This window comes from Lithobates pipiens, unplaced genomic scaffold, assembly GCF_037356315.1.
Source record: "Lithobates pipiens isolate NorthernLeopardFrog02 unplaced genomic scaffold, aLitPip1_a1.2 Scaffold_13, whole genome shotgun sequence".
Lineage (NCBI taxonomy): Eukaryota > Metazoa > Chordata > Amphibia > Anura > Ranidae > Lithobates > Lithobates pipiens.
Window position 1 is genome coordinate 177,875,132 of NW_027507718.1, and position 11,872 is coordinate 177,887,003.

General features: G+C 44.9%; 1 protein-coding gene across 1 annotated transcript in view; it reads right to left on the reverse strand.

Annotated features, from left to right (window-relative positions):
* FKBP8 (FKBP prolyl isomerase 8) overlaps positions 1-11,872 on the reverse strand; it is a 301,240-nt gene that overhangs the window by 104,138 nt on the left and 185,230 nt on the right. The window lies entirely within an intron of this gene.

The window sequence follows — 11,872 nt, forward strand, 5'->3', positions numbered from 1 at the left end:
ACTTGCAAAACGACTTCTGTATAGAAGTCAATGCAAGTCGCCCGAAGTCGCCGCAAAAGTAGTAAGGAACCTTTTTTCTAAGTCGGAGCGACTCGAGTCGCTCCTATTAGAACGGTTCCGTAGTACAGAACGGGGGTGACTTGTCAGGCGGCGAAGTCGCCTGGACAAGTCGCCCCTGTGTGAACCGAGCCTAATTGTTAATTTGGTTATTGAACAAATAATATTTTGTATTGTATTTGTACACTATTGAAAAGGATAGAAAAAGTAAACACTGAAACGATCAATCAAATGCTCCACTGCATGATTTTTAATTGTTTCTTTGGAAATCTAAGTGTATGGCCAGCTATACTTCTATTAAAAAGGGAACTGCAAGCAAAAAGTAAAAAATTGTAAACAGGCAGGACTTTTTTTATTTATTTTTTTTTAACAGAAAACACATGACATTTTTACCATTGGGGGGTCCATTAAAACATGCTACATGCCTAGCTGTCTGACTTTAGAATGTTTCTGTTGCAGTCCTAAAACACGCATGCTAAAGAGGAGTGTCAAAAGTGTCAGAACTTCAGCTTTAAATTTGTTCTAGGTCTGTGATTAAGAAAAGTATCACAAAGACAGTCAAAGAAACTTAAAGGGGTTGTAAACCCTCCTGTAAAAAAATAAAATAAAAAACAAAACGTCATACTTACCTCCACCGTGCAGTTCGTTTTGCAGAGTGGCCCCTGATCCTTGACTTCTGGGGTCCCCCAGGAGTGCTGGTAGCTCCTCCCCGCATCGAGTGTCCACGTTGGAGAAGATCCTAAGGTGGACACCCGTGCGGGCGCACTCCCCAAGTTCAGCATCTGTGTACATTCACACAGAATGCAGGACTCTACATCCCGGCGCCCGCATCACTGGATTTGATTGACAACAGTGGGAGCCAATGGCTATGCTGCTATAAATCTATCCAATCAAGACCCGAGACAACAGGCAGAGAGGAAGAATGAGTCTCCGCCAAGGGAACGAACAGGCTTAGGTGGGTAAAACGGGGGTGTTAGGGGACCAGTTAGTGTTAGAAGTTTTTTTCACCTTAACCACTTGCCGCCTGGCTCACAGCGATATACGTCGGCAGTAGGGCACGTACAGGCAGATTAACGCACCTGTACGTTGCCTTTTAAGAAGCGATTTGCAGGCGTGCGCCCGCCGCAACCTCTGTGTGCGCTCACGGGTCTCCCAGACTATGTCTGCGAGGATATCCATGATCTCACGGAGAGGATTGTTGATGTTTACATCAACATTTTCCCATTCTGCCTAGTGACAGGACACTGATCACAGCTCCCTGTAATCAGGAGCAGTGATCAGTGTCATGTCCCACACAGCCCCTCCCCTCCACAGTTAGAATCACTCCCTAGGACACACTTAATCCCTACAGCACCACCTAGTGGTTAACCCCTTCACTACCAGTCACATTTATACAGTGATCAATGCATTTTTAATTGTACTGATTGCTGTATAAATGAATGGTCCCAAAATCGCTGATCGCTGCCACTACTAGTTAAAAAAAAAAAAAACAATAAAAATGCCATAAAACTACCCCCTATTTTGTAGACGCTATCACTTTTGCACAAACCAAATGCTTATTATGCAATTTTTTTTCTACCAAAAATATGTAGAAGACGACGCATTGGCCTAAACTGAGGAAAATAAATGTTTTTATATATTTTTTGGGGATATTATAGCAAAAAGTTAAAAAGTTTTTTAAAAATTGTCACTATTTTTTGTTTATAGCGCAAAAAATTAAAACTGCAGAGGTGATCAAATACCCCCAATAGAAAGCTCTATTTGTGGGGAAAAAGGGACAGCAATTTTGTTTTGGAGCCACACCGCACGACACAAAAAGTGCTCTGGTCTTTGGGCAGCCAAATGGTCCGGGGCAAAAGTGTAACAAACTTAAAAAGGAGTATTTTTTCAGAAAATTAAAATTCAGCAGCTACACAAAACTGTAGCTGTAGGGGTTTGCAACTTTTTTCAGGAAATTAATACATCTATAGTCGACTATCCACCTCAAACTGTGTGACTTTCTAGATACTCTTACCTTCCCTAAGTTAACAATCACAGGTAGCTGCATTGGATGATCTTCTATCTGTGATGGTCCACTTTGCCACAGCAAAAGCTCTGGGCTCAGATGGCCTACCTATTACATTTTATACCTTTTCTGATGCCTTGGTAACTAAACTGTTAACTCTATATCAAGCAGCGTTTGATCCCAATACTCTCCCTGATTCTATGCATGAGGAACTCACAGTACTAATACCCAAGCCTAGTAAGGACCCTTGTCATATAGGCCAATATCCTTAATACAAAACGGATATTAAAATACTAGCCACAATTTAAGCTCTCAGGTTGAATAAGGTCATCCTATCTCTTAACCATCCATATCAGACAGGTTTCACGCCAGCCAAGAATATAACCTTTAATACGTTTATGAATCTTCAGGCCTCTCACAATTAAATTGGCTCCAGAGTAGTAGTTACTCTTGATGCAGCCAAGGAATGCGACTCAGTTGAATGGTTATATCAATACATGTCAATATTTGCGCTGCTTTGGTTTTGGGCTTAACTTTATAAAGTGGCTCACTATACTGTATACTGCACCACAGGCTAGGGTGATAGCTAATGGTTGGACGTCCAATGCCTTCTCCCTTTCTCTTGGCTGTTTAACCCCTAGTTATGACACTTAGGCCCCACGCCAGTTCAAGTGCTATGCTCTGGGCTGCTTGTTGAAAAAGTAGGGCTTGACGCCAATGACATGATTTTATATCTGGCAGATTTGGGTCCATCCTTGAGGTTGGCACTCCATATTATTGAGCAGTTGGGCAACTTTTCAGGCCACAGGATCAATTGGGATAAAACCCAAATCCTTCCCAATGATATTTCTTCCCTATCACTAGATCAGGCTACCTTACCCTTGGCGAGAGTTAGCTCCTTCAGGTATTTGGGTATTCAAGTTTCTAGGACCTTATCAGACTTAATCCGCCTGACTGTGGAGCCCCTAATACCACTGGGGGTTAAGGGTTGATTCATTGTAAAAATGATATGGCTGCCAAAGATTTTATACATCTTATAGCATTCCCCAGTGTATATAGCGTTGAGATAGTATAAAATGATGGATATTTTGCTGCAATCATTTACCTGGGTTGCCAACAGGCATAAATGGTCTTGGAAGGCTCTAAAAGAACCCTATATCCTTGGGTGGGCTGGCAGCCCTGATTTGGGATTATATTACACGGCGGTTCAACTTTCTAATCTTTAATACTTTGACAAACATGACAACGTGAGATACCTCTCTTTGGTCTGCCAAGGCTCTGAATCTCACCTCCCGCATACGTTCTGTGACTTAAAGGGGTCTGGGTGGCTCCCCTTGTTTTTCGAGTCACTCTATCGTCCTTTTTCATCACAGACAGATTTGGGATCTGGTCACGACCAAAATGAATTGTTAATTGTTCCATCCTGATACTACATTATGGTATAATAAACACTCGAGTGAACTTCTCCAGATTCCTGACTCAAAGGCCTGAATTTTAAATGGAATATATATTGTCACATATTCTTCAGAATGGTAGATTGAAAACCTTTGATAAACTGTTCACTCTTCCAAATTATATGCAATTTCAGTATTTCCAGCTGCTCATGCTTTGCGCACCCAGCTTGAAGGTAATTATCAGCCTCTACTTACCCTTGACATTTTAGGCTGTGTTAAAAGGAGATGAGCCCTGCAAGTTGACATGTTTTTGTTTATGAAGTGCTACTCATCCCATGTGCATCTCAGCTTGTTACTCTCGTAGGCCCAGATGCGGGTGAACTGGTTGATGAAGATTGGAGTGAGGTGTTGGAGGTGGGCAAATTGGTGTCTCCCAGACAGACAGACTTGCACAAATATACACATTCTCCATAGATCATACCTCACACTGGAAAGACTTGCTAAATGTACTGGTGTATATTTACCTCTCAGCTGAGGGGTTTGGCTGTGTACTCAGACTTGCCTTTTTTTCATGATCTCCTGCATGTTAAATAGTATAGCAGTGTTTTATAGGTGAAGCTCAATGTCCCCATTTTGCTTTATACTTCTGTATACTTCGATTCATGCTCCATTACTCGTATTTGCAATTTAAAAAAAAAACAAAAACTGAAATCCCAATTTGTGGCTTTTGAAAACAACATTGTTAACCCTAGCATCAGAAATGTTCTGGGACCAGGTGGTCTAAAAGGCTACTTTTATCTAAAGTCTCCTTGACCACAGGATAATTCTCCATGGGGGCCATTATCCTTCTCCTAATAAGGTAAGAAAATGACTGGATCTAATACATGATTTGCCCATTACTAAGGAAATTTGTCCTCATTAGCATATTGTTAGGTGAAACGTTTTGGGGCAGAAAAAACAAAAAAAACGTCTGGTGAGGCCAGTCTTCATATAGGATAGGCTAATCCAGCACATGAACCAAAAAATTCAAGTTAGACTTACCAGTAACTTGTTTTCCAATAGACTTTCAGGACAGCCACCCGAGAGATCATGTCTCCACCTCCCAAAAGGAAACGCCTCCTCCAGAGCTTTTTAAGGACAGCCTCCACGCAGCCTCCTCAGTTGTTTGTAGAGACTCTCCGACCCCGGCTGCAACACATAAGTGACAGTTATATCATAGTATTACAGCAATAACATAAAACAGGGTGGGTTACTGCTGTCCTGAAAATCTATCGGAAAACAAGTTACCGGTAAGTCTAACTTGAATTTTCCAAAATGACTTTCAGGACAGCCACCCGAGAGTATTACTAAGACTTACTCCATTCAGGGCAGGACAACAGCCTGTAAGACTTTCCTTCCAAAAGCCTGATCCCCAGCCGTTATGAGATCTAATCTATAATGGTGGGCAAATGTTGTCAGACTTGACCAGGTAGCTGCTTTACATATCTGCTCGGGGGTGGCGCCAGCTTTCTCTGCCCAACTCACCGCTGTAGCCATTGTGGAATGAGCCCGACACTCACTGGACTCCTCTGGCCAGCACAGGACTAGGCTTCCACAATAGCCATCCTTAACCATCTTGCTATGGTTCCTCTGGAAGCTTGCTTTCCCTTTTTAATTGCCTGAAAATAAAATAAATAGTGCGTCCGTACGTCTAAAGTCCTTAGTGGCTTCCAAATAACTTAGGACTGCTCTCTTAACATCCAAGGTATGGAATTCTTCTTCCTTCCTACCCGACGGATTAGAGCAGAATGTAGGAAGATTTCCTGAGATCGGTTCTGAAACGACGCCACCTTTGGCAAAAAATTAAGATCTGTTTTTAGGACTATGCTATCGGGAAAAACAGAAAAGAACGGCTCCCTGATTGACAAGGCCTGCAACTCACTAACTCTGCGAGCTGAAGTAATGGCCACTATAAAAACAGTTTTCAAAGTAATCCATTTCAGGGAGGCCAAATTAATAGGTTTGAAAGGATCCCAGATCAGGGCCTGCAGAACAGTAGACAAGTCCCATACTGGACAATTCTTAGACACGACCGGTCTAGAATGAGAGAGAGCTGTGAAGAACCGGACTACTAGAGGGTCTGACGCAATAGGTTTTCGCCAAGAAAACCCCCAGTGCGGCAACCTGCACCTTGAGGGTGCCGATTGCTAGATTATTGTCCACCCCATCTTGCAGAAACTCCAAAACCGAAGCAATTTGTCTCGGCAATCTTGTAGAAGTTTTGCACCAGGAATTGAACACTTTCCAATATTTGAAATATATTGCCCTTGTGACCTTCTTCCTACTGGACAACAGAATAGCCACCAATTTGTCTGAGAACCCTTTTCTCTTTAAGAGCTGCTCCTCAGAAACCAAGCCGTGAGTCTCAGCTTTGCTAGGTCTTGAAGGACGAGAGGGCCCTGCAGGAGGAGATCCTGTCTTAGAGGAAGATGCCAGTACGGTTTTAGCTGCATCTGTAGTAGGGCCGAGAACCATGGTCTTTTGGGCCAAAATGGAGTAATCAGAATTATCTTGACCTCTTCTCTCCTGATCTTGCTTATAACCCGCGGTATCAACTGAAACAGGGGAAAGGCGTAACATAGGTGAAAATTCCATATGTGTGACAAGGCATCCACTCCCAGTGACTGCTCGTGCCTGTTCAAGTAGAAGAAGAGAGGGACCTGGGCATTTCCCTGAGTGGCAAAGAGATCTACATATGGCTGTCCCCATCTTTCCAAGATCAACCTGAAGACCTCTGTATTCAACTGCCATTCTGCCTCTAAGACCTGGTTCCTGCTGAGGAAATCTGCTTTTTCGTTTAGAAATCCCTTTAAGTGGATCGCTGACAAGAATAGAGTATGTTGCTCTGCCCACACCAGAATACCCCTTCCCAGATCTTGAAGCACCCTGCTTCTGGTTCCCCCTTGCCTGTTTATGTATGCCACTGCCGTGGCCTTGTCTGACAGGACCTGGACATGTTGCCCCTGGATAACAACCAAAAGGGCCAACATCGCTCTATCTACTGCTTTCAGCTCCCTCCAATTTGAGGACTTCCCAGCCTCCTCTGTGGACCATGAGCCCTGAACCCACTGACTGTCCATGTGAGCCCCCCCAACTCGAGGAGCTGGCATCGGTCGTCAGCCGAACCTGGACTGGGAAGGACCACAACAGGCCTTCTGAAAGAACTTCCCGGTTCCTCCACCATCATAGACTTCTCTTTAAAGTGGTGGGAATCCTTACCAGGGAAGCCAACGAACTGTGTTGGTGGTCCCAAACCTTCAGTAAGAAGGTTTGCAGGGGTCTGAAATGGAGCCTCGCCCACTGGACCACCGGGATGGAAGAAGTTAAAGTTCTCAATACAGACATAATTTTCCTGATGGACAGGGACTGATTGGACTGTAGTTGAGATGCTAAATGTATCAGCTTCTCCTCCAGCAGAGAGCCGATACGAAACCCCAGGAAGATCCCTTCCTGAGCAGGGACCAAATTTGATTTTGCAGATTTATAATCCAACCTAACTCTCTTAGGTGGATGCAGGCTCTGTCCAGGTCTCTTTGTAGGCCCTCCCTGGTCTGGGAAAAAAAATAACAGATCGTCCAAGTAGGGGATCACTGAGATTCCCTCTAGACGCAGTGGTGCTAAAGCTTCGGCCATAATCTTGGTAAACACCCTTGGGGACGAGGACAGGCCGAACAGGAGGGCTCTGAATTGGAGGTGAACTACCTTATTCCCTTCCTTTAGTGGCAACTTCAGATCTCTCTGTAACCCGCTGGCAATCAAGACATGGAGATATGCATCCTGTAAATCTATGCCATATAGCATCCTTGACCCAGGAGGTTCCTTACGGAAAAGATGGAATCCATACGAAACCTCTCGTACCGCACCGATATGTTCAGCACTTTGAGGTTCAAAATGAGTCGGAACCTCCCCAAAGGCATCTGGACCAGGAACACGTGAATAAAAACCCTGACCCAGCTCCTCTATTGGGACCAGCACAATGACCCACTGATACATCAGATCCTGAATGAAGGACTTCATAGCGAAGTAACCGTGGGAAATCATTCTCAAAATTAACAAATTTTGACTAATGGCCCCCTACTGAGGGAGGAACTCTTGGAGCCTTCCTCCCACCCTGATGGGCGAGTCATTGTGGCTTGGTGTCGGACGCACGAGGATTGAGGAGCACTCCACCCTTACCCTTGGGTTTTTGTGCTGCCCAGGATTTCCTCTTGTTCTGCGTCCTATCCTCCGGTTGCCCCTTTGGGGCCCGAAAAAAACGTCTACGCATCTGCATTGGTTTCTTCTTGACCGGGAAGGACTTCTTGTCCGCCATCCGATCAAGAATAGATTCCAACTCTGGGCCAAATAACAGATCCCCTGCAAATGGAATACTACAAAGTCTATCTTTTGATGCTGCATCCCCTGGCCAAGTTTTCAGCCACAAGGCCCTTCTTACAGAATTAGTCAGGGCGGCTGACCTGGCTGTCATGCAAACCAACTCAGCCGAAGCATCTGCAATATATGCAATGGCTGCTGAAAGTGTAGAAAAGGAGTCTAAAATCTTCTACTTTGGAGAATCAACCATAATATGCGCTTTTAATTGGTTGACCCAACGATCTAGATTTCTTGCTACACAGGTAGTTGCCATGGCCGGTTTTAAATTAATAAATTGACTGCCAGGCTCTTTTTAGAAGGCGGTCCATCTTTTTATCCATAGGCTCTTTCAAAGTGCCCATGTGCTCGAAAGTCAAGTCTGTCGACTTTGAGACTTAAGAGAAGGCCGAATCTAACTTAGGGACCTTGTTCCAAACTAAATCCGGACTGTCTTCAAATGGGAACCTTCTCTTGTGTGCTCAAGAGAAAAATGCTTCTTCTTGGGCTCTAACCATTCCCTCTTGATCATGTCAGAAACTAGGGAATGAACCGGAAAGGTGCTACTCCTGGAATCCCCTAACCCAGCATACATGCGATCATGTAGAGAGCTCTTTCTTCTCTTCCTCAATTCCTAAGGTCGCATAGATCACCTTCAGGAGACCTCCTACTTCCTCCAAGGATAATTTATACTTTAAGGCTGCCTCCGAATCCTCTTCTGAATCAGATTCATCCAAAGCCAAAGAGATAGAATCCTGTGAGGTGTCTTGTGACATGCCTCCTCCCGTCAACAATTGAGAACACCCCTGGGGTTCCCCGGATGCCTGCGGGGTTCTAGGCTCTCCTGACGTTTCAGGATTCTCCGCCAAACTTAGACCTGAACGCCTGAAAGGTAGCCTTGAGCTCATCCTTAATGGTTGCTACTAAATAACTGCAAATGGATGGGGATTCTTCCATAACCAGGCTTGAAATACAAGACGCACAGAGTGCTTTGATCCAGGTTTTACTTCCTTGCACACTGGGCATCTCCTCTTAACTGGTTGGGCAGCACTTTTTTCCTAAACAGAAAAGAGACAAGGAAAAACCAACCATGCTATATAAACTGCCAAAAATTAATGCAGATGACACCCAGGTGCAACAAGGGAAGACCAGACAATTCCCAGTGCCCAGCAAGCCAACACCCCACCCATCCAACAGACCCCTGAAAAGGTGAAAAAAAGGGGGGGGGGAGGGAAAACGGAGGGGGGGGGAAGGGGTGATTACTTCTCTCCCCCAAAGGAGCAAAGGATCCGGATGATTGAGAGACACTGCTCCTACCTTCACCTTGCTGGCGCCTTGGCTTGCCCCCTTGTCTGCATCGCTCTCCATTGCTTAGCTCAGCAGACGCATGGTATCATTCATCGCCGGTCCCGGGATTCAAAATCACCACTGTGCCGACCTGGAACCGGAAATAAGGCGCCAGATGACCCTCCTCTCTCTCCCCCTGCATTCCAGTGACAGGAAATTACGTTGCGCGCCGTTGGAAATCCCGCCCCTTTCACGAAGGACATGGCCGAAGGCTCTCCTGGCCACCAGAAAGATGGCGGCCGCCTCTCCCGCGATGCAGCACACAGGAAAATCAAACCCTGCGGCTGCCAAGCGCTGAAAAAAAAAAACACAGGGACAATGACTGCTGGCGTACTGGCTCTCCCCGAGCACTGAAGGGGGAGAGAGACCCCATGGCACCGTCCCCACAGGGAGGCAGATGGGAGGACCAGCTCTACAAAGAAAGAATTAGGGTGAGAACCTGCCACTCTCAGGCCCACCCGAGAGATCATGGCTCCCACCAGAGGTGTTCCTCCTAGTTGGAGGAAACACAAAAAACTGAGGAGGCTGTCCTTAAAAAGCTCTGATGGAGGAGGTGTTTCCTTTTGGGAGGTGGAGCCATGATGTCTTGGGTGGCTGTCCTGAAAGTCATTTTGGAAAAATTCTTAGGTGGTGTAAGCAACTTTAGGGACCCTGTACTAGAAGTCTTGGGGTGGCAGACTCAAGTATACAGGTTTAGTCAGTACAGCAATAGTCTCCTTGAGCGCCAAAAACAAGCATTCTTTTAGCAGCATTTCATCCTAAACACATCTATTCTTTTTCTTCATATATGCTGTATTTGTATTCCTTTAATAAAGCAATCCTGATTGTTTAAAAAAAAAAAAAATGAACTAAAAAAAAATATACACATCTGTCAGTGAGTTCTCCTCACCGATGCCTCCCTCCTCTGGTACCATGTCTGACTCAGGGCCAAGTCAAAGACCAATTCTAGAGGAGAGGGGCATAGGGGAGCAGGTTGTGATCTATAGCGTCTGAATGGCAAAAAATTCTGCCCATGAACTCAGACATTGTCTCATAAAATTCCTTCCTACCCATGCCAACTGAAAGATGAACAGCAGTCATTTCAAACCCAAAAATGGATTAAATGACACCACAACCACCCCCCCCCCCCCCCCCCCCCATTGTGAAGATTTACTCACAACACCAGTAGCAGGAAAAAAGGTAGATTTATCATCAACCTGGCTTTGCCCTCCATGGGATAATTAGAGACTGGGCACTGCACTAGGCACACTTTACCTCTGGACCTGTCAAGCACCTTTCGGCTAACTTTATACTCTGCCAAGGGAATCGACTACAGCATGATCCACTGCAAAGCGGGCTTGCCCTGCATCTGTTATCAGGCAGGGTCAAGGTGCAGTCCCCCTAGGTTCTGCATAAAAAGCTGCAGCGGTTATGGTGCAACTGAATGAGAGAATTATCTTTAAAAAAAAGAATCCAGTGAGTAAAACAACATGTATTAAATGTAAAGAAGGTAGACTTTTCTTTGTGGAGAGAAGAGGTTGATCACTTAGGGTCAGTTCACACCAGATGCAGTTCCATGCAGTTCCGTTTTTTCTGCACAAATACAGTCAGTTCTGGTCAGTTTGCAGTCAGTTTCTGCACCAGAAACACACCGTAAACTGACTGCATGGTATGAACTAGAGCCATTGAAATACATGGAAAACACTGTGCATTCATTTTTAGTGCAGAAAAAAGCGTACGGAACTGCATCTGGTGTGAACTGGCCCTTAAAGTGTTTGTTAACCCACCCCTACAAATGTACATAATGCGGTTGCTTCCCTAATGACAGGCACTCATGTCTGTTTTAAAAAAAAAAAAAAAATGAATATGTCTCCTCTCTGCCCGACTGACAGATGCAGCAGATGGGGCCGAGATTCCCTCGCCGACATCAGCTGAGGTGCTAGGAGGAGAGGTGAGAAAGAGAGAAAGAAAGCCAGCCTGTCACATGACCGTGGGGTAGCCACTCTGAAATACAGTAAACAAAGCATTTTTTTTACTAACCACTTCAATACAGGGCATTTTCACCCCCTTCCTGCACAAGCCAATTTTCACCCATGTCGCAATTTGAATGACAATTGCGCAGTCATACAACACTGTACCCTAATGCAATTTTTATCATTTTTTCCCAACAAATAGAGCTTTCTTTTGGTGGTATTTGATCATCTCTGCGGTTTTTATTTTTTGCGCTATAAACAAAAGAGCGACAAGTTTGAAAAAAAAAAGCAATATTTTTATGGCATTTTTATTATTTTTTATTTTTTTTTACTAATAATGGCGGCGATCTGTGATTTTTATCGTGACTGCGACATTGCAGCGGACAAATCAGACACTTGACACCATTTTGGTACCATTCACATTTATACAGTGATCAGTGCTATACAAATGCATTGCTGTATAAATGTCACTGGCAGGGAAGGGGTTAACACTAGGGGGTGATCAAGGGGTTAATTGTGCTATCTAGGGAGTGATTCTAACTGTAGGGAGAAAGGACTCACAAGGGGAGGAGACCAATCGGTGTTCCTCTGTACTGGGAACACACAATCTGTCTCCTCTTCCCCTGACAGGATGTGGATCTGTGTGTTTACACACACAGATTCACTGTCCTGCTCTGTTAATGTGCAATTGAGGGTGCCAGGCGGGCATTGCAGCCGCCGGACAAGGG